Source organism: Amblyomma mixtum, chromosome 3 (genome assembly GCF_055824585.1).
Source record: "Amblyomma mixtum isolate Tamu chromosome 3, ASM5582458v1, whole genome shotgun sequence".
Taxonomy (NCBI): Eukaryota; Metazoa; Arthropoda; class Arachnida; order Ixodida; family Ixodidae; genus Amblyomma; species Amblyomma mixtum.
The window spans coordinates 270,243,845-270,262,853 of record NC_143014.1 but is presented as its reverse complement, the minus strand read 5'-3'; the positions used below and the strand labels follow the sequence as shown (position 1 = coordinate 270,262,853).

General features: G+C 51.1%; 1 protein-coding gene across 3 annotated transcripts in view; it reads left to right on the top strand.

The window, feature by feature from the left end:
* LOC149354717 (uncharacterized) overlaps window positions 1-19,009 on the top strand; it is a 371,296-nt gene that overhangs the window by 340,476 nt on the left and 11,811 nt on the right. The window lies entirely within an intron of this gene.

Genomic DNA, 19,009 nt, shown 5'->3' with positions numbered 1-19,009 from the left:
AAGCCACGGGGTTTGTTTCTTAGCCGTGTAGCAAGGTAAAGAGAGACCTTGACCTTTCGGGACCTTTAGCTGTTCAGCGGAGCTAAAGGGGCTTCACTATGCGGCTGAGAAGCAAACCTCATAGCCTGGTTGCTTCTGACAAGGGCGTAACGTTGGAGTAACTTTTTTTGCTTGACAGAATTTTACGCGTGAGCACGGTCGATTACAACCTGCAAGTGCTGGCGCTGGCCTCGTCCTTTGGTTCGTGAAGGAGGTAGCACCTACAGTTGCCAACTTGCCCGTGGCGTGTAATTTATTTCGATGTTGCGACCTAAACCATACCTGCCAACTCTTCTGATTTCTCCGTGAAATGTACGAATTTTGACGCGTTTTACGATTTTATGAACCTTTCTTGAAATATTACAGAAAATAAATTTTCTTCTCGCTAAACATTTCAAATTTTGTAAAAAACACATTTTTGTCAGTGGTATCCTTGTGCCGCCACGAGAGAGGGATATGTATACCATCTCTGACGTTAGGAGCAGCAGCTCGATGGAACACTGTACAGTAAGAAATCGTTAATTCGACCCAACTAAATAAACGTTTATTCCTACTCCTCAACCCCCGTTAATTCAGATAATCCCGACTGCCGCCATAGTCTTGTCAAACGTCCCTGCAAGACACTGGTATCGGGAGCTCGTTTATTCGTGCGCCCAGGTGCTGGCATCGATGGTGCCGCGTCGCGCTATGATAACGTATACTCGACTAACCGATCGCTCAAATATTCGTCCCCAGCCCTGAACTGCATTCATGTTGCAATGCTTATCGGCGCCCCCCTGACATGCGCGCAACTGCCGATGTTTACACGATCGGCAGGCCCCCGGTGGTTGGCCGATAGTGTGTCTGGCCGCGTTGTTTCGTTTTCGGAGCTTCGCTGCGAGCCCGAAGCGGCGGCGGCTATCGGCTGGGCTTACCAGTCAGCCAGCCGAGCTACACGCCGTTTACAAAAACGACAGCGCTGTAGGAGTAAGGGTTAACATGTCTATGCAGCAGGGCAGCAGGGGGGGGGGGGGGGGGGGGGGACTTTCCATGGCGTCATCCTAGGTGGCGTGAGAGAACAGAAGGGGGGATGACGAAGACAAACTCCGGCTCAGTTGACGTCATGGAAGACTAACGCGCGCTCGCCTATAAAACCTCCGCGCGTCGCCCAGTCGCATCGGTCTCGCGCCAAACGTGGGCTAAGCAAAATGAAAGAAAAAATAAAGGAAGTTGTTTGCAATGGCCCGCAAAATGCGTTTGCAATGGCTTGAAAAATGCCAAGGGCTGCTACCATTCGCGCGTCACCAGCGCGGTAGGGAGGCTGCTTCGCGGCTGCCACGCTGTCAGGATATGGTGGGCGGCTAGATGTTTGGTTGGCGCCGAAGTTATAATTAATCGGGCCAACCTGCCCACTGCTGCACTCTCCGTAAGTTCGGAGGGGGAGGAGCGACAACCTCTCCACCCCGCGTGCGGAAGATGAGGCTAGACTGCTGACCGGCGATAGGGGCCACGCCTGATTAGCCGTTGACCGGAGGCATGAGGCGTAGGCGGGTTACTTATCAAACACTTTATACTTGGGCAAACCAGCAAAACAAAAAGTTACAAAACAAGGCCCAACAAAACAGCGGCAATACAGAGACGCGACACGAATAAACACAGAATCGAACACAAACAACTATTAACAATAGGAAGGAAAACAACAGGGCGAGAACAATACAACAAAGTTACACGATTAAAGCAATATACAAAAGAATAGGGCGAGAACAGCGACTGAACAAAGAAAAGGGTGGAGCGAGTGGTGAGAATCGGTGACTTAGCTGCGTAGTGGCAGGGTCCGGTCGCAGGGAGCGTCGGGCTGCGGAAGCGCGCGGTGCTGATGGGGGGTGCGGATACGGGCGCACTTGGGCCCCGGGTTACGCGTCTTCCACGCGTCTTTCGGGGCCGCCGTCGCCGCGCTCTACGCGTCAGACACCGCCTAGGCTCACTTCCCGGCCACTACCCTGGCTGACCCCGCACACGTCGGCACGCACCGAAATCTCTAGACCAACTGCCTCGGTCGTGATTTTCCCGCCACCGTGTTCACGTGACAAACCACAAAAAAAAAACAAATAAAAGCAAACGAATCCTCTCGGCCCCGTGCACCAACGACTTACAGATGTCGAGAAGGGGGGAGAAGAGACATGAAGAAACTGAAGGGGACGCGAAGGAAAGGTATGGTCCCAACGAGGAGGGATGTTAACTTCTCAAGGTTGGGACGGGCGCCAGGGCACCCACCGGCCGCTTCCCGTCCCCCCTCGCGAAAGCACTCGCTTCTGAGGAGGGGGGCGGCGTAGTCTTGACCCCCCAGCGTCGCGAGAGGTCAACGCCCCCGCGGGGGAAGGCAAAGTCATCGCCGCTGCGTCGCGACATGCCCGCATACTGCCGGCGCCATGGCCAGCCGTGGCCACTTTGGTCGGTCAAGAAAGAAGAAAAATAAAGCATGCGCGCACCTTGTGACACAACCCCCACGAAAAGAATGTTATTCTTAATAACATTTCAAAATAAAATACACAAATGTCGTGCATGCACAAATGCGTCTTGCCGAGCAAGCAAACGAAGATGAATTAACGCGCACTTCACTGTTAGGAGCGCGCACCAGTTCTTCGTCGCACAACGTTTCCCACGATGGCTCGCACAGTCGCGCACTGCACACTTCACGCAGTCACGTCACAGTCACTGCAGACTGTTCCACACAGCACTTGGAATTGAAACAGTTCAACACTGCACACAACATCCGCAGATTTTGCGTTGCCAAACATTCCAAGCACAACAAAAGGTCCACGACAGACAAAGGAAAAAAAAAAGAATATACTAACTTACTAACTAAGGGGAAAACTGAGCCGCCGTAGCGCGCATGTAGTTCCCTCCATGCCGATTCACGCCCGGCTGAGGTAGTCTGCGCCGACGTTATCTTTTCCTTTAATGCTCTCGACTCCGAAGTCGTACTCCTGTAGGAGCAGCGCCCAGCGAAGCAGCCGTGAATTCATGAACTGAGCCTCGTTCAGATATTTGAGGGGCTGATGATCAGTCTGGACGGTGAACCGTTTGCCGTATAGATAGAAGTTGAAGCGCTTGATCGCCCAAACAATGGCCAAGCACTCCTTTTCAACTGCTGCGTATGCCCTCTCTCTTGGAAGTAGCTTCCGACTCGCGTAGGCGACGGGGTGCAGAAGTCCGCCCCCCTCCTGCAGGAGTACCGCGCCAACCCCTTGATCTGAGGCGTCGGTACGCAGCACAAATGGCTTGCCGAAGTCTGCAACCTGCAGGATGGGGGCTTCTGAGAGCAATCGCTTCAAGCTGTTAAAGGCTTGTTCTTCTTCCCCTCCCCACCTAACGCTGTTCGGCGCGAGCTTCCTGGTCAAGTCTGTCAGAGGGGCGGCAACAGTTGCGTAATTCGGGATGAATTCGCGGTAGTATCCTGCTAGGCCCAAAAATGCTCGCACTTGGCGCTTGGTCATCGGTCGGGGGGCCTGGCGGATCCTTTCTAAGGTTGATTCCATGGGGCCAAGGGTCCCCTTTCCAATCGTGTGGCCCAGGAAACACAGCTGATCGACGCCGAGTTCGCATTTCTTCGGGTGCACTGTCATCCCGGCCTCCCGGATTCGCGTGAGAACCTGCTCCAGTGCCCTTAGATGGTCCTCCCATGACTCGGTCGCCACGAGCAGGTCGTCGTAGTAATGGTAGACGTTGTCTATCCCGTCTAGAAGCTTCCTCATCAGCTTCGCGAAGACGGCTGGGGCGGTCTTGATGCCGAAAGGCATGCTCCTAAATTGGTAGAGGCCACTGGGAGCCGAAAACGCCGTCTTTTCTCTTGATCTGTCATCCAGAGGGACTTGCCAATAGCCCTTTGCGAGATCCATCTTGGAGAAGAACTTTCTTCCTCCCACCTCAGCGATGAGGCAGTCGGCGCGGGGGATGGGTTCGGCGTCGGCGACCAGTACATCATTTAACCTTCGGAAGTCTACGCAAAAGCGGTTCGAACCGTCGGGCTTCTTTATAAGGACGGTTGGCGCATTATACGGTGAGCGCGACTTCTCGATCACGCCCATCCGCATCATCGAGGCCACCTCCCTCTCAACTTCCTGACGCACAGCGAAGGGAAGCGGGTACTGTTTGACCTGGATGGGCCTGTTGGTTGTTGTCGTCAAACTGCACACGGCCCACGTGGTGTACCCTGGCCGATCGGAAAACAGCTCCTGGTATCGGGCTATTAGGGACCGCAGCTCCTCTGCCTGTGGTCGGGTCAGTTTCTCGGACGCCGCGACATCGTGGTAGTCGGCTTGTTCACCTACAGGCCACACCAGCGCCCCTTCCTCGATATCGGATGCTACCGCCGCCACCACCGGCACGTGGGAGTCGGTTTCCGGGACCCGGCTGAAGTACTTCTTCAGCATATTGGCATGAAATGTTTTCGGGTTTCCCTCCACGTCTACGACGTAGTCGACTTCCCCCTTCTTTCCCTTAACCACATAGGGACCCTTCCATTTCATTGTGAGCTTGTTGTGCTCGGTTGGTAGCAGTAGAAGCACCTGGTCTCCAATCTGTAGTGCCCTCGATTTGGCCCCGCGGTCGTAATACCGCTTGTATCGCTCGCCTGCTTCTTCTAGCGCTTCATGTGCCATTTGACAGGTCGTTTCGAGCTTCTCCCGCAGGTCAATCACATACTGGTAGGCTGTCTTGGTCTCCTCTTCCAGTTTATCCCCGGTCCATAATTCCTTCAGTATGGTGAGGGGGCCTCGCACGTTCCGCCCGTACAAAAGTTCGAAAGGGGAGAACCCCGTGCTGGCCTGGGGTACCTCCCTGTAGGCGAACAAAAGAGGCTCGATGAACCGGTCCCAGTCCTTAGGCTGTTCGGTGCACATACGGCGGAGCATCTTCTTTAGCGTCCCGTTCAGCTTTTCAACGAGGCCGTTCGCCATTGGGTGGTACGGCGAGGTGGTCTGCAGGCGAAGGGACAGCAGACGGCCGACTTCTGTCATGAGTTCCGAGGTGAAATTCGACCCTCGGTCACTCAGCATCTCTTCGGGCACACCAACTCGGGCAAAAATTTGCAAGAGAGCCTCGGCCACCCGCTCCGTCTCGATACTGGGCAGGGCGACTGCCTCTGGGAACCGCGTCGCATAGTCGACTAGCGTCATAATGTACCGATTCCCCTTCCGAGTCGTGGGCTTGAGGGGTCCAATAATATCGATGGCCACCCTGCGAAACGGCGTGTCAACGAGAGGCATTTTCTCTAGGGGTACCTTTTTGACGGATCCCCGTGGCGCGGTCTTCTGGCAACTGTCGCACGACGTCACAAACCGATCGGCGTCACTGTGCACGCCGGGCCAGAAGAAGTCAGCCAGAATTCGGTCACACGTCTTTTTGCGCCCCAAATGACCTGCCATCAGTCCGCAGTGCGCGAGGCGGAGAACTTTGCTTCGATGTTGAGAGGGGACCACCAGCTGTAAAGTAAACGAGCCCGACTCTGGCATGAACTGGCGGTAGAGCAGGTCATTCCTTAGCAGAAAGGTGTACGAGCCTCCTCCCTTGCACTGGATTATTCTCTCCCCCCTCTGCATCTGGAAACAACGTCGGAGGGTCTCGTCCGCTTGTTGCTCTCGGCTCATCTGCGACGGTGTGACTCCCGCAATAGCGGTTGGTACGCGTAGCTTGCGGAACGTCTCCGACGATTGCTGCCTGGACTGTTGACGGGTGGTCACGGCCGCCGCGGGTGCGGGCTCTTCCGGGGCATTTGGCTGCCCCTGTACGGGATCCGATGTACCCGTTTCGTCCCCCTCGGTGCTCGGGGCGGTACTGTTCCAAGTCGCGTCTGGCTCGGAAGGATGCCTGGCGCCGTCGATATTCCCAAGAATGAGGTCGAACAGCGGCGATTCCATACATCCGGCCAGCACCTCTCCTCTATAGTAGGGTGTGTCAACATGGATTCGTGCCTCGGGTAGCCTTCTGACCGAGCGGTCCACCAGGTAAACGGCTCGGTTCCGGCCAGTAAGTTGGGACTTTGTGACAAGGTCTCGGTTGACAATAACAATGTTACAGCCAGTGTCCCTTAATACTTTTATCTTCTGCCCGGCGATGCGACCTTCAACGACGGGAAGGGTACCGGACGTTTGGGCCCTGCCGAGGTTCACCACCGGCACGAACTGACCATCCTTCAGCTCTAAATAGCCGTTCTGAATGCAGGCCGACACGTCCTTTGCTCCAGGGAGTGCCCTGTTGCCCTGCTCAGAATATCTCCGGTTCTCCTTGCACTGCGCCGCGGCGTGCCCCGATCGCCCGCAAATGTAGCAGCGAAGCGCGGATGGTACGGACGCTGATGGCGGCCTTCCCTGTTGGCCCTTGCGGCCAGCATCCGAAGATTTGTCCACGGACCGAGCCTCACGCTTCGGTTCGCGCCTGCCAAAGTAAGTGGCCCCCCTGGCACTCACATAGTTGTCAGCCCTTTGCAGCAGTTCATTCGTGTCGGCTGCCGTTTTCTCTTTCAGAAAAGTAGCCATCGAAGGCGTGCAGTTCTCTAGAAACTGCTCCGTTAAAAGAAGGCTCTTAATACCCTCGTAGCTCTTCTCGGATGCGGAGAGTTGTACCCACCTCTCCCAATAATTCTCCAATCGGGTGAAGAATTGAGACGGAGTTTCGTGTTCGTGGGGCGCTTCTGCCCTGAACTTCTGTCGGAACCCCTCCTCCGTCAAGTGGAAACGTAGCAGGAGAGCTCGCTTGACTTTATCGTAGTCCCCCGCGTCCGATCCAGGCATCCGGCCGAAAACGCTCAATGCCTCTCCCGTCAGGCAGGTGCTCAGGGCTGTAGCCCATTGCTCTCGTGGCCACTTCTGCGCCTCCGCGACCCGCTCAAATCTTGTCAGGTAGGCGTCCAAGTCGTCCGTTTTATCGTTAAACGGCGCCATCAGCTTATGTGGACTGACACCTGTGAAACGCGATGTCGCTTCACTTCCATTTGCAGCGGAATCCGAACTCGCGCTCACGCTACCCTCGCTTCTAGCGCGGAGAATCTGCAGCTCCGTGTTCATCTCTAGTAGCCGCCGAGCGGAGCGCGCCTTGTCTCTTTCGTCCTCATCGCGAAGCCGCTGCTCCTCTTCTTTCAAGTGCTCGCGGTGCTTCGCGCGCTCGTCTCTGAGGAATTCCTGAAGGGCTACCCCCTCAAAGCCTAGCTGCCTCCCGAAAGCAATTATCTTCTCCAAATCTGCCATTGCGCCAAGGCTCTGGTTCTCAGTTCTCGCAATGCCCGAGATTATTGCCTGGATGCTATGCCTCGCGGTCAAGGCCAATCGTGGTCAGCAAGTCCTGTCCGCGGACGCCAATTGTCAGGATATGGTGGGCGGCTAGATGTTTGGTTGGCGCCGAAGTTATAATTAATCGGGCCAACCTGCCCACTGCTGCACTCTCCGTAAGTTCGGAGGGGGAGGAGCGACAACCTCTCCACCCGCGTGCGGAAGATGAGGCTAGACTGCTGACCGGCGATAGGGGCCACGCCTGATTAGCCGTTGACCGGAGGCATGAGGCGTAGGCGGGTTACTTATCAAACACTTTATACTTGGGCAAACCAGCAAAACAAAAAGTTACAAAACAAGGCCCAACAAAACAGCGGCAATACAGAGACGCGACACGAATAAACACAGAATCGAACACAAACAACTATTAACAATAGGAAGGAAAACAACAGGGCGAGAACAATACAACAAAGTTACACGATTAAAGCAATATACAAAAGAATAGGGCGAGAACAGCGACTGAACAAAGAAAAGGGTGGAGCGAGTGGTGAGAATCGGTGACTTAGCTGCGTAGTGGCAGGGTCCGGTCGCAGGGAGCGTCGGGCTGCGGAAGCGCGCGGTGCTGATGGGGGGTGCGGATACGGGCGCACTTGGGCCCCGGGTTACGCGTCTTCCACGCGTCTTTCGGGGCCGCCGTCGCCGCGCTCTACGCGTCAGACACCGCCTAGGCTCACTTCCCGGCCACTACCCTGGCTGACCCCGCACACGTCGGCACGCACCGAAATCTCTAGACCAACTGCCTCGGTCGTGATTTTCCCGCCACCGTGTTCACGTGACAAACCACAAAAAAAAAAACAAATAAAAGCAAACGAATCCTCTCGGCCCCGTGCACCAACGACTTACAGATGTCGAGAAGGGGGGAGAAGAGACATGAAGAAACTGAAGGGGACGCGAAGGAAAGGTATGGTCCCAACGAGGAGGGATGTTAACTTCTCAAGGTTGGGACGGGCGCCAGGGCACCCACCGGCCGCTTCCCGTCCCCCCTCGCGAAAGCACTCGCTTCTGAGGAGGGGGGCGGCGTAGTCTTGACCCCCCAGCGTCGCGAGAGGTCAACGCCCCCGCGGGGGAAGGCAAAGTCATCGCCGCTGCGTCGCGACATGCCCGCATACTGCCGGCGCCATGGCCAGCCGTGGCCACTTTGGTCGGTCAAGAAAGAAGAAAAATAAAGCATGCGCGCACCTTGTGACACACGCACTAACGTCATCATAAATAAAATCAAATCAAAAGTGCATAAAATGAAATTAAACACTTTAAAATATTCAACTATAGCTTAAATACTTGCCTATAAATTATAATTGTTTGTTTTGTTTCTCTATTTAGCTGAAAAATTTTATGGAGCGCCTAGGTTGCGGTAGAGTGTACTAGAAGAAGAGAGTGCCTCAAACGCCTATGCCACCTGTGTATCGAAACTGAAACCAAAAAAGGTCATTTCCGCTTGCAGCGCCGCAGTCGTTTGTCTTCCCTGGGTGCCTTTTTAGGGGGTCGGAGGGGGCGCCTTTCGTGGTATAGTGGGTAGTGAACTCCGTAAAGAAAAAATAGCAGTCAGCAGACATTACAATACCCGCGGGAGACTGCCCTGGACGTATCTGGCAGACAGTACGGAGAAACGGATATTTTATGTCAGGAGGTACCCATGGGTTTTTACGGCAAGGGGTGTTAGCTTTTCATTTCTTGACAGCACGTTTCTCTTTAGATTACTTGTGGAGTGGGAGGAAGAAAAATTGTACAAGGATTTATGCGATGTGGTGCTCCTCAAACCGTTGTAAAAGTTCTCTGTATTCATCCACACGCGGCAGAAATGGGCTTAAAAGAGTGCAGAGGGTGCAGGTTCCGGCAGGGGTTAAAACGTTCTTTTTTAAGCTTCACAATTGACCTTTAGGTGTAAAAAAATGGCTGGATCAGAAATGACTCTTTGTGCCTTGGGACGTGCACTGTGTTATATTCAGAAAAAAATGAAACAGTCGAACATGTGTTTCTAGAATGCTGGAATGGCATACTTTTGTGGGATGTGCTCCAGCTGACACTTAAAATAGAACTGGCCGTGAATCCTCATGGCATTAGATTTCTGCCTGTAGAGACCGATGATGACACCCCACTCCATCTCATAATGTTGCTTACACTCCATTGCGTATGGAGAAGCAGAATGGCTGTAGATCATGCTGACGTAGATGCACGTTCTGCAAGACAGCTCTTTAGAGAGAGTATGAGGGCATACGTGGAAGAACAAAAGGCTATGAAAATAGATCCTGAGTGACTGGCGGTTGTCCATGGGCTCGTACATATGAGAGATTTTTAATCCTATGACTTCAGCCGAAGCGAGGCTGGAGCTTTTACTTTAAAACCAAACGTTCTTTTTTATCAATGAGCTGATGTTGTGTCATGAGTTCTGTCCATCTATATGTTCAGGCAAAAAAGAAAAAAAAAATAAAAAATAGCGGGTAGTGGACTCGCTTCACACGCGGACGGCCAAGGTTCGATTCTCGCCCACGCCACTTTTTCTTTTTTCTATTTTTATTTTTATTTCAGTTGAAATTGCATTGTGCTTATTGCAGACAAGCCCTTTATTTAGCGCTTTTAGCCTGCTGTAAAAGCAGCGCTGAATATCTGCCGAACAACCGAAATGAATAACCAGAACCGAAATCTGTGCAGCGGCACCTTGCGGCTGCCGCGTACTTCACGATCCCAGCATAGCCTCCGAGATCTCCAACGCACCGCCAATTTTGAATGCTGTTTAAAGCACAACCGACGGTGCACTCCAAGCTGCGATCTTCTCTGCTGCAGATTACCTTCCCAGCAAAACACTTGCTTACCTTCTTTGCATGAGTGATGGCTTGGGATGAACCAAGAGGTAAGAGCGGCGAAGGGACCTTTTTCGCGGTCCGCGATCGTAGTGAAACAGACGACAAGAAGACGCAAACACTCTGCCTTTGGAAGGTAGGCCGTATAAGCATTCGTACCAAACAGGATGTCTTAAATGATCCCCTTGGCCTTGTAGGCCGTGTTTGCCTTACCGATCTGCAGCAGTGCAGTTCGAAGGTTGAAGTGTGTCGTCGGTTGTGCTCTAAATGACATTCAAAATTGTCCGCGCATCGCAAAAAAAAAAAAAAACACAGATCCCGGAGGCTATGCTCCAATAATGAAGTTTGCGGCAAACGCAAGGTGCCGCTGCACAGATTCCGGGGGATCCACGGCGGCTCAGAGCGTCGGGGTAGGTAGAAGCGAAGTAGAAAGAGTAACAATGGCGGATGCGCCCAACAAAATGGCCCCTAGGAGGTGCAGGAAGAAAGCTACTAAAAAGAAATTTAACGCCAGGATCATTTGCATAAACATTCAAGGGGGTAGAAAAAGAGCGAAATGGCTAGAATTAGAACAACATTTAAAAGACGAAGAAGTAGGTGTGTACGCGCTATGCGAGGCACATCTCAGTGATCTAGAAGATCCGCCGTTAGCCGATGGCTATGTCTGGGAAGGGTGCAACAGAACGACAACGAAGAAGAAGGGAGGAGGGTAGGTATGCTGATACATCAAGGAACAAATTGGCAAAGAATAAAATCAACTTGCAAAGAACATGTCTGGGTATCAGGTACAATTGCCGGTGAAAGGACATGGCTAGGGGTAGTTTATTTAGGGACAGCATTATTCTCCTGGGTGACATGAATGACCACATCAAGGACCTGGACGGACACACAGATTGTAACCGGAAATTAATGCTAGACTTCTGTGAGCGGCACAACCTAGTTATTGCCAATAGAGAAAGTAAATGTGAGGGTCAAATCACGTGGGAATTCCGTAACAGGCAGACAACCATTGACTACTGTCTAATGTCGCAGGGCATCTATAGCAAGCTCGCAATGATGGAAATAGATGGAGAGGGGATGTACCATATTTACTCGAATGTAACGCGACACGAATGTAACGCGAAGGGCGACTTTACATGCTGCCCAGTGGGAAGAAACAAAACCACGATTGTAACGCGAGACCAACTAATGCCAAAAAGGAAACTACCTTTAATGGTCATCTTGGCCAACACTGGCCTTTTAAAAATCATTCAGTAATCATCGTTTTCGGAAGCAGGGTTCCCGGACACACAGTCCTCCTTCTCGCTCTCGACCTTTCAGACGATGTCATCCTCGGTGCAGTCAAGGTCATTCGATAGGGAACACTTCTAGAATGGCCTAACGACCATGTCTTGAGGCAGACTGTACCCAGCGGAAGACACCCACTCGGTGATCTGAGATGCGCACGGTCGCTTGATTCTTCCCTAGGGCAACAGGGCTTGATCCGCCCGGATCCCATCGGTGTACAATTTCCGCACCCTGTCCTTAAACGGTTCATTAAGGCAGACGTCCAGTGGCTGCAGCACACATGTCATCCCCCCGGGAATAACGACAAGGTGGTTTTTTGTGTCCCCCAGCTTCTTCTTCACCTCAGGGGTCAGGTGTCCGCGAAACGAATCCAACACCAGGATTGGCGCAGGGTAAAGAAGCGCGCCTGGCCGACGGCCCCACACGGTTTTGATCCAATCAAGCACCAGCGATGAATCCATTCACCCCTTCTCCTGGCAGCGGATGATCACATTTTTCGGGACCATCTCCTTCGGTACCGTCTTGCGCCGAAAAATTATGTACGGCGGCAGCTTGTAGCCATCTGCTAGGCAAGCCAGCATCACCGTCAATCTGGTTTCTTCATTCCTAGTGGTCCTAATGCGGACTTCTGGGGCACCTACACTGTGCACAGTCGTGGCCATCGGCATTTCCAGATACACGGCAGCCTGGTTAGCGTTTCCAATATGCTCCAGTGGCATATTTGACGAACAACGCAGGTTGATGATGTAGCACTGAAATTCCAGCAGCTTTGCTTCGAAGTCTCCAGGCAGCTTCTGTCGTATCGAAGTGTTTCGCAGCAGTGAGAAGACTTTTCTTTTCATGAAATTTTGGGCCTATCCAGGAGATGTTTTGAAGTTTTCCAAGGGTATTCCCATCTGCCGAGCAACGCCTTTAGCCTTCCAGCAAATCAACTCGATTAAGCGGTTGCGCTGCTTCAAGCGCTATCCTATTTCGTCTCGAAGATATATTCCACCTGATCTTCTTGAAAAAAGAATGAAAGAAAACACCCAGAAAAAACAATATTGGCAGTTGCCTTTTTTAAATGGAACAAACTTGTCGCCAAAAGTTTTAGGTTATTGTGTTACCATACCACGGGCTGCCCAGGATATCCTACGGAGGTGGCGTACCCAGAAGGGGCAGTTAATTATGGGCATTGTTCCTCTTCGAAACAAAATAAAAAGAACAAACTGCGGCAGTGACACAGCGATATATTCGTTTCGCACAACGCAACGCTAAGATTAAGATGATTAGGTGCTTGTGAGCGAACAAAATCAAGTCCTCCAGGGACAGAAAGGAGCGCCGGGCAATTTTCCAGGTCGCCTCCCGTTGGCGGCTTCGCTGAAACACACAGCAACTGATTTCCCTTTGAAAGGTTAAAAATAGTTATCCATTCGTTACGTGCATCTCCACTGGCAGCCGAGCGGTGACGCATTACAAAAAAAATTGCTGATAAATTTAACTTGGCTTAAGCCTGGTGTGTAAGCGAAAGCTTCAAAACGTTGTGTACGCTCCTCGTCAGTCTCTGCTGCACCCTTCCTCTTCTCGGCTTCTGGTTGCCGCTTAAGCCTAGCGAACCGCTGAGCGACAACGGCTGGGTGCTCCGGCTCTTCGTCCATTGCCAACTGCCGCGAGACACGACAGCGGCGCGCTCATATTGTCACGGGTCGTTCAAACGAAGCGAGTCGCGGGGACACTGGAGGACCAGGCCCACAGGAGAGCAGGCGCCAGAGACAGTCCAAGCGGTCGCGGCCGGGCTCACGAGCCATTCCCTCCGCACTTCTCCTTCTTTGCCGGCGATCGGCACCCCGCTGGCTGAAGATCACGTTGAGTGGAAAATCACAAATAACACACATGACAATATAGCCACCAAGCAGCACAGGTGGCTGGTACGTGACGTCACATCATGGCGTCACTCCAGTGACCACTCATATGTCCAACTTTGACTTTGACCCTGAGATTGGGGTGGGCCAACCTCAACCTTGGTCTGACCTCTAAGCCTATAGACCACCTTGGTGTAGCACCCGGCTATGCACCATGGCTCTACTGTGGTTTGACCTCTAACTCAGCTGAAGGTCAAATTTGCACGGTCCGCGATCGAAGCCCGAGGTCCCGTAGGGAAGCTTTCGCTTCAAAAAATGGGATACTTATGTGATAACGCCACAACAAACAGCACGACTGTCCGGTCGGCCCCTCGTAGCGGCGCGCCGCACTTACCGACGGTGCGCTGATTTCTGCTCCAGGAGTCTACGCCAGCGCCGCGCTTCGGCAACCGCTTCTACAGCCTCGCGGGAAGAGCGCACTTTTGCCACTACAACGCCCTCTAGAACACTGTACCAGCCCTTGCCTTGAAAAATAGCCAAGCAGTTGTTAGTGTTGTCAGCTGCTTGCTAGCACGTTCTAACCTTGCTCTTGCAAAGCATTACCTATAATTTTTTTGACGAAGCAATGAGAGCCTCTCACTTCTGATGTGATGTGCCTTGCGAAGTTGAAGGGAAGAATTCTCGCACGGTACCGGCACCGAATGTGCCGGTGAGGCGGAGAGATGGGAGTTTTTAAAAATTATCTTTTAAATGTCGGCTCGGTTTCGAGGACTTGTACGCGGAATGAACGCTGAAGAGTCATTACTCTACTCAATGCACGCGTTTTATAACTACACTGAAAACTGGTACACGGGCCTATTAATGCTACAAGTATACAATTACAGGGTTTTTACATATCTGCCGCTTTTCAGACTAGTGCACGGGCCCACTAATGCTACAAGTATACAATTACAGAGTTTTTACATATCTGCCGCTTTTCAGACTAGTGCACGGGCCCACTAAGGCTGCAAGTATACAATTACAGGGTTTTTACATACCTGCCGCTTTTCAGACTAGTGTACGGGCCCACTAATGTACAAGTATACAATTACAGAGTTTTTACATATCTGCCGCTTTTCAGACTAGTGCACGGGCCCACTAATGCTACAAGTATACAATTATAGGGTTTTTACATATGTGCCTCTTTCCAGACCCTCGATGAGTTTCCACTTGTCACTTGGGGTTTAAAAAAGGATGTTCCCATATGCGGCCACCGTGGATGCATGTGATCCTGGGGACCGCACTCCATTTTAAGCCAAGCCGCAGCGGTGGCTAAGTGGTTTTGGCGCTCGGCAATATACCCGAAGGACGCAGGTTCGATCCCGGCTGTGGCGGTCAAATTTCGGTGGAGGCGAAATTCTAGAGGCCCGTGTACTGTGTGATGTCAGTGCAAGGTAAAGACCCGCAGGTGGTCGAAATTTCCAGAGCCTTTCAATACGGCGTCCCTCATAGTCTGAGTCGCTTTGGGACGTTAAACCCCTATAAACCAAACCATTTTAAGCCACCCTTTATGAGGACATCTCAGGAAGTGGTAGCCGAGGCAGACCCCTGCTGTAGCTCAGCGGAGCATGCCACGTGAAATGCGGAGGTCGAAGGTTCGGTTCCTGTTTGTTCCTGTTTAAAAAAGACGATTTGAGTCTCTCAAAACATGGGAACTATGCTTCCCTTGTACGCTTTTTTTTCCAGTCTGGTGGGAACATAGTACGCATACAGAGTTTACTAAACGACACCAATGTGCATGCACTTCATTATGCATTTTTAACATAATTGTACGACAATATACCGGGGTTTTTTTTTTTTTTAGAAGGCCGAAATGTAAAATAAAAATAGTGCTTCTGAGGTAAAGAGAAGCTTTAGCGCCACGTTACTAGTGTTGGAGGTATCCCGAAAACAGGCGAACCATGTCAGCTAGTAAACTGATTAACTGTATTCGGATAGTTAACTTTTTAACTATTACTGATGGGCACCTGATTGCAATTAGAGATTTGCAGCCTGCCGTTAGTAATAGCCATGTCAGTTTTTAGAATTTCGGAAACGCGATTATCCTCGCCGCGGTGGCTCAACTACGAAAGCCGTGCGACTGCTGGAGTGCCCAGACCGACGTCAGTCAAATCGCGACACTCGGTGACGCACTCACCACGCGACAATCACAGCCTGGCCCGAGCTGCAGTGCTCCCCGCTCCTCGCCACTTCGCTGCACGGGAGGGCAGTGTGTGCCACGTTGTTCGTGCGTCCCAGAGTGTTGCTATTTGATTGACGTCCCTCTGCCCTCCCGCAAGCGCGTTGTTTTCGAACGGCGCGAGAAATGACCACAATTAGTGGAGCAAGAGTGGCGAGGGTCAACCCGTTTTCAAAATTCTAAAAACTGAAAGAGTGGAACCCTGGGCCAGTTGGTACATGATGAAAAGGAGAACCAGTCAAAAAGGACGGCGACTAGAAGAGAGGCGTACACCACGACGACTGGACTAGCAACCGTCCTTTAATGAAAGCAGCAACCTCTCAACTAGGCTAGCATGGCCATGCGCGGCACAACCATCACCACATTGCGGAATAACAAAGGTAAGATAAGCAGCGTATCTATCGCTGGCGACCTAAGAAGGCAAATTCTTTTTCCAGCAAGCGCACTGTAGTTGTACTGATACAATTATCGCCGTGCATACCAATGAATTAACAAAGTTGTCTGCTGGGCTAGTTGATATAGCATCCTAAATTTTGAAAGCGCTCGGAAACACAAGGACAGGAGAACTGGACGCGAGAAACGCTACTCGCAACTGTGTCTATTCTGAACCTTTTCTCCGGTGACTAGACTGCCGGCGCAGTCTGATACAACAACGAATAACGCAGCGTAATGGCCGAAGAAAAAATTAAAATTCTATACAACCAACATCTAATCAAAGAATTGATGACACGTGTCCATACCCCTAAACAGCACACTAAGGAGCATGTCCGAACCACTAACCTTACTTGCACGTAAACAGCAACTTTTTCTGTAGCAATGACACTGAGTTATCGCTGACGCATTTTTCATACAAGCCCCGATTGAGCGAGACTTCCCATATCATTAATAGGCTTCCCGTTCCGAGGCTTCCCGTTCATTAATACGCCGGCTGGTCTAGGTTTATTAATTAATGCCTCAGGGAGCACTCACGATCCTTCGGAACAGGCAGTGGTTCAGACCTCGCAGGCACTCCCCTGCACTGCACATAACTACTATCGAAGGACGTGGCAAAAAACAGCTCGAACGAGAGATACTGGAAACCGCTCAATCTTGTCTTCTGTGAAAAATCCAGGGGGCACTTTCACTGTCTAAAGTGCGTAGAGGCGAAAGCGTTCTCCGCACCACTTTGACTGCCTCTGTGGCACTGGTGACGTCACCACTGGATGACGTCACACATAATCAATGACTAATTACTAAGCAATGACAAATTACTTATTAATGACTAATTACTTATTAATCACTAAATACTTATCGACGGCTAATTAATGACGCTTAAGCTTCGCCTTTAGGAGTGGAACGCGACAGCGTTTTGTAGCGTTGCCAGGGAGTCCACGGAACGCCACCACCCGTTCGGCGCGATGCCTTGCCCTTTGAACGCAACGCTTTTTGAGGAAAGGAAATGGCGCAGTAATTCTCTGTCATCTCGGTGGACACCTGAACCACACAGTACTGGAAGGGAGGAAGTGGGAGTGAAAGACAAAAAGAGAAAGAAGGGCCGTAACAAAGAAAATGAAAATTGTATTTGAGGAAAGGAAATTACGCAGTAAATGTCTCATGTATCTCGGTGGACACCACTCAAAACCGTGACACCTCTGCTGACAAGCTTCTGCTGACAGCCTTCTGTCGACAACGATGAGGCATTAAAGGATTTCGCCTCAAAAGTGCGTCAGCGATACCTCTGTGGCAATGCTGCAGAAAGAATTGCTCTTTACGTGCAAGTAAGGTTAGTGATTCGGACATGCTCCTTAGTGTCCTGTCTAGTGGTGCGCACACGTGGCATCAATCCTTTCATTAGATGTTGGTTGTCCATAATTTTATTTTTTATCTACGGCGATTACGTTGCGCCGCTAGTGGCTGTATAAGACTGCCCTGGCAGTCTGGTCACCGGAGAAAAGGTTCAGAATAAACACAGTTGCGAGTAGCGTTTGTCCCGTCCAGTTCTCTTTTCCTTGTGCTTCCGAGCGCTTTCAAAAGTAATCATACTGATGAAGTATGCCTCTAGAATTTGGCGTTCTTTGCCCGCGCCTCTGCCAAGACTGCTAAGATTAACGAACAGAGGGCAGCAGCCACACTTCCTGCAATGGCGAGGCAAATTCGGTCAATCATCAAGGCAGCCCAAGGACTTGTGGTGTTCATGCAGCCGATCATTGATACATCAGCCTGTTTAGCAGATGCAAACCTTTTCGCAGGTAAGCGGGAACTCATAGACCGCGCGCGTGGCACATGGCGTGAACAGGTTCTCACGCTGCGTCAAACAAGATTTGTTGACTTGCCTCTGGAGATGCGCGAGGATAACCAAGAAAGCTTGCAGGGGGAAGAAATAACAACGTCAATGCGCTGCTTTAAAGCTACCTTCTTAATGTTGTGGGCTACCTTGTGAATATACGGCATATTCTCAAATTTCCGTCATTGAGTTGTAACACCGTCGTCAAGCTTCACATCCTCCTTCTTTATCCCCTGAAGCAGCGATTCAGCCACCGACTTTAAAAGTGCTCTGGGGAACCCCGCGGCTTCCAAACGGTAGAATTGGTTGTCAAAGCTGCCTTGGATAGCGTAGTGGTAGCTTTTTTTTTTTTTCCTGTGCATGCGTTGCGAAAACCATTCATTGCAATGGCTCTTTTCACCAACTTAGAATGAGTGAATATGGCTATTACTATCGGCCGGCTACAAAGCTCTAATAGGAGTGAGGTGCCTGTCGGTAATAGTTAAAGAATAACTGTCAGAATTTAGTTAATCACTTTACTAGTTAACATGATTCGCCTGCTATTGACGTCCGCCAGCACTGGTATGACTAATCAGCAGAAATGTTCTCTTGACCTCAAAAACCCTTTTTTTTTATCTTTGGGCCTTCAAACAAAGACAATCACCTCGTATATGTCTTGCATGTATTGCTTTCCCTCTGCTGCCTTTCACAGGCCGCCGCTTTTTGACTGGGCTCCAGTTCTTTATCATGTAAGGCCCAATGAGGCTTACTGGTGGGAGTGTAGTGTCATTGGTCGGGTTTTTGTTTTGTATTTTCCTTTAGAAGGGTCGCACTCCAGCCCACTTCTAGCAACCACCCAGTGACTTGCAGAACAAGAAAACGAGCCAGCAGGAGGATAACGCTTGTTCCGTGCGATCTCAGTATATTGATCTAAATGTTTTAGTAATAGAATAAAAATGTCAAAGTCTCAAACATTCACGAAATGCTGCAGTAATTTGGCAGAACTATTTAAAATGGGTACTGTTGTGGAGAATGTGGTTGACCCTGCACCTCTGGGCTTGCTGAATTTGAAAACTTCACGCATCCTTCCTTATTTTGTTTTGAAGTTAGCGCGCATGTGAACAGGAACAGCTTTGCCTGTCCTTACCTGGTGTCCCTACTGCTCACCCCATCCCTCTTTTCTTTCCCTCGTACATCCTCTCCTCTCTTTCCGCAAGTGCAGGGCGGCCAATTGCAACACACTTCTGGTTAACCTCCATGCCTTCCTCTCTCTCCCAAAT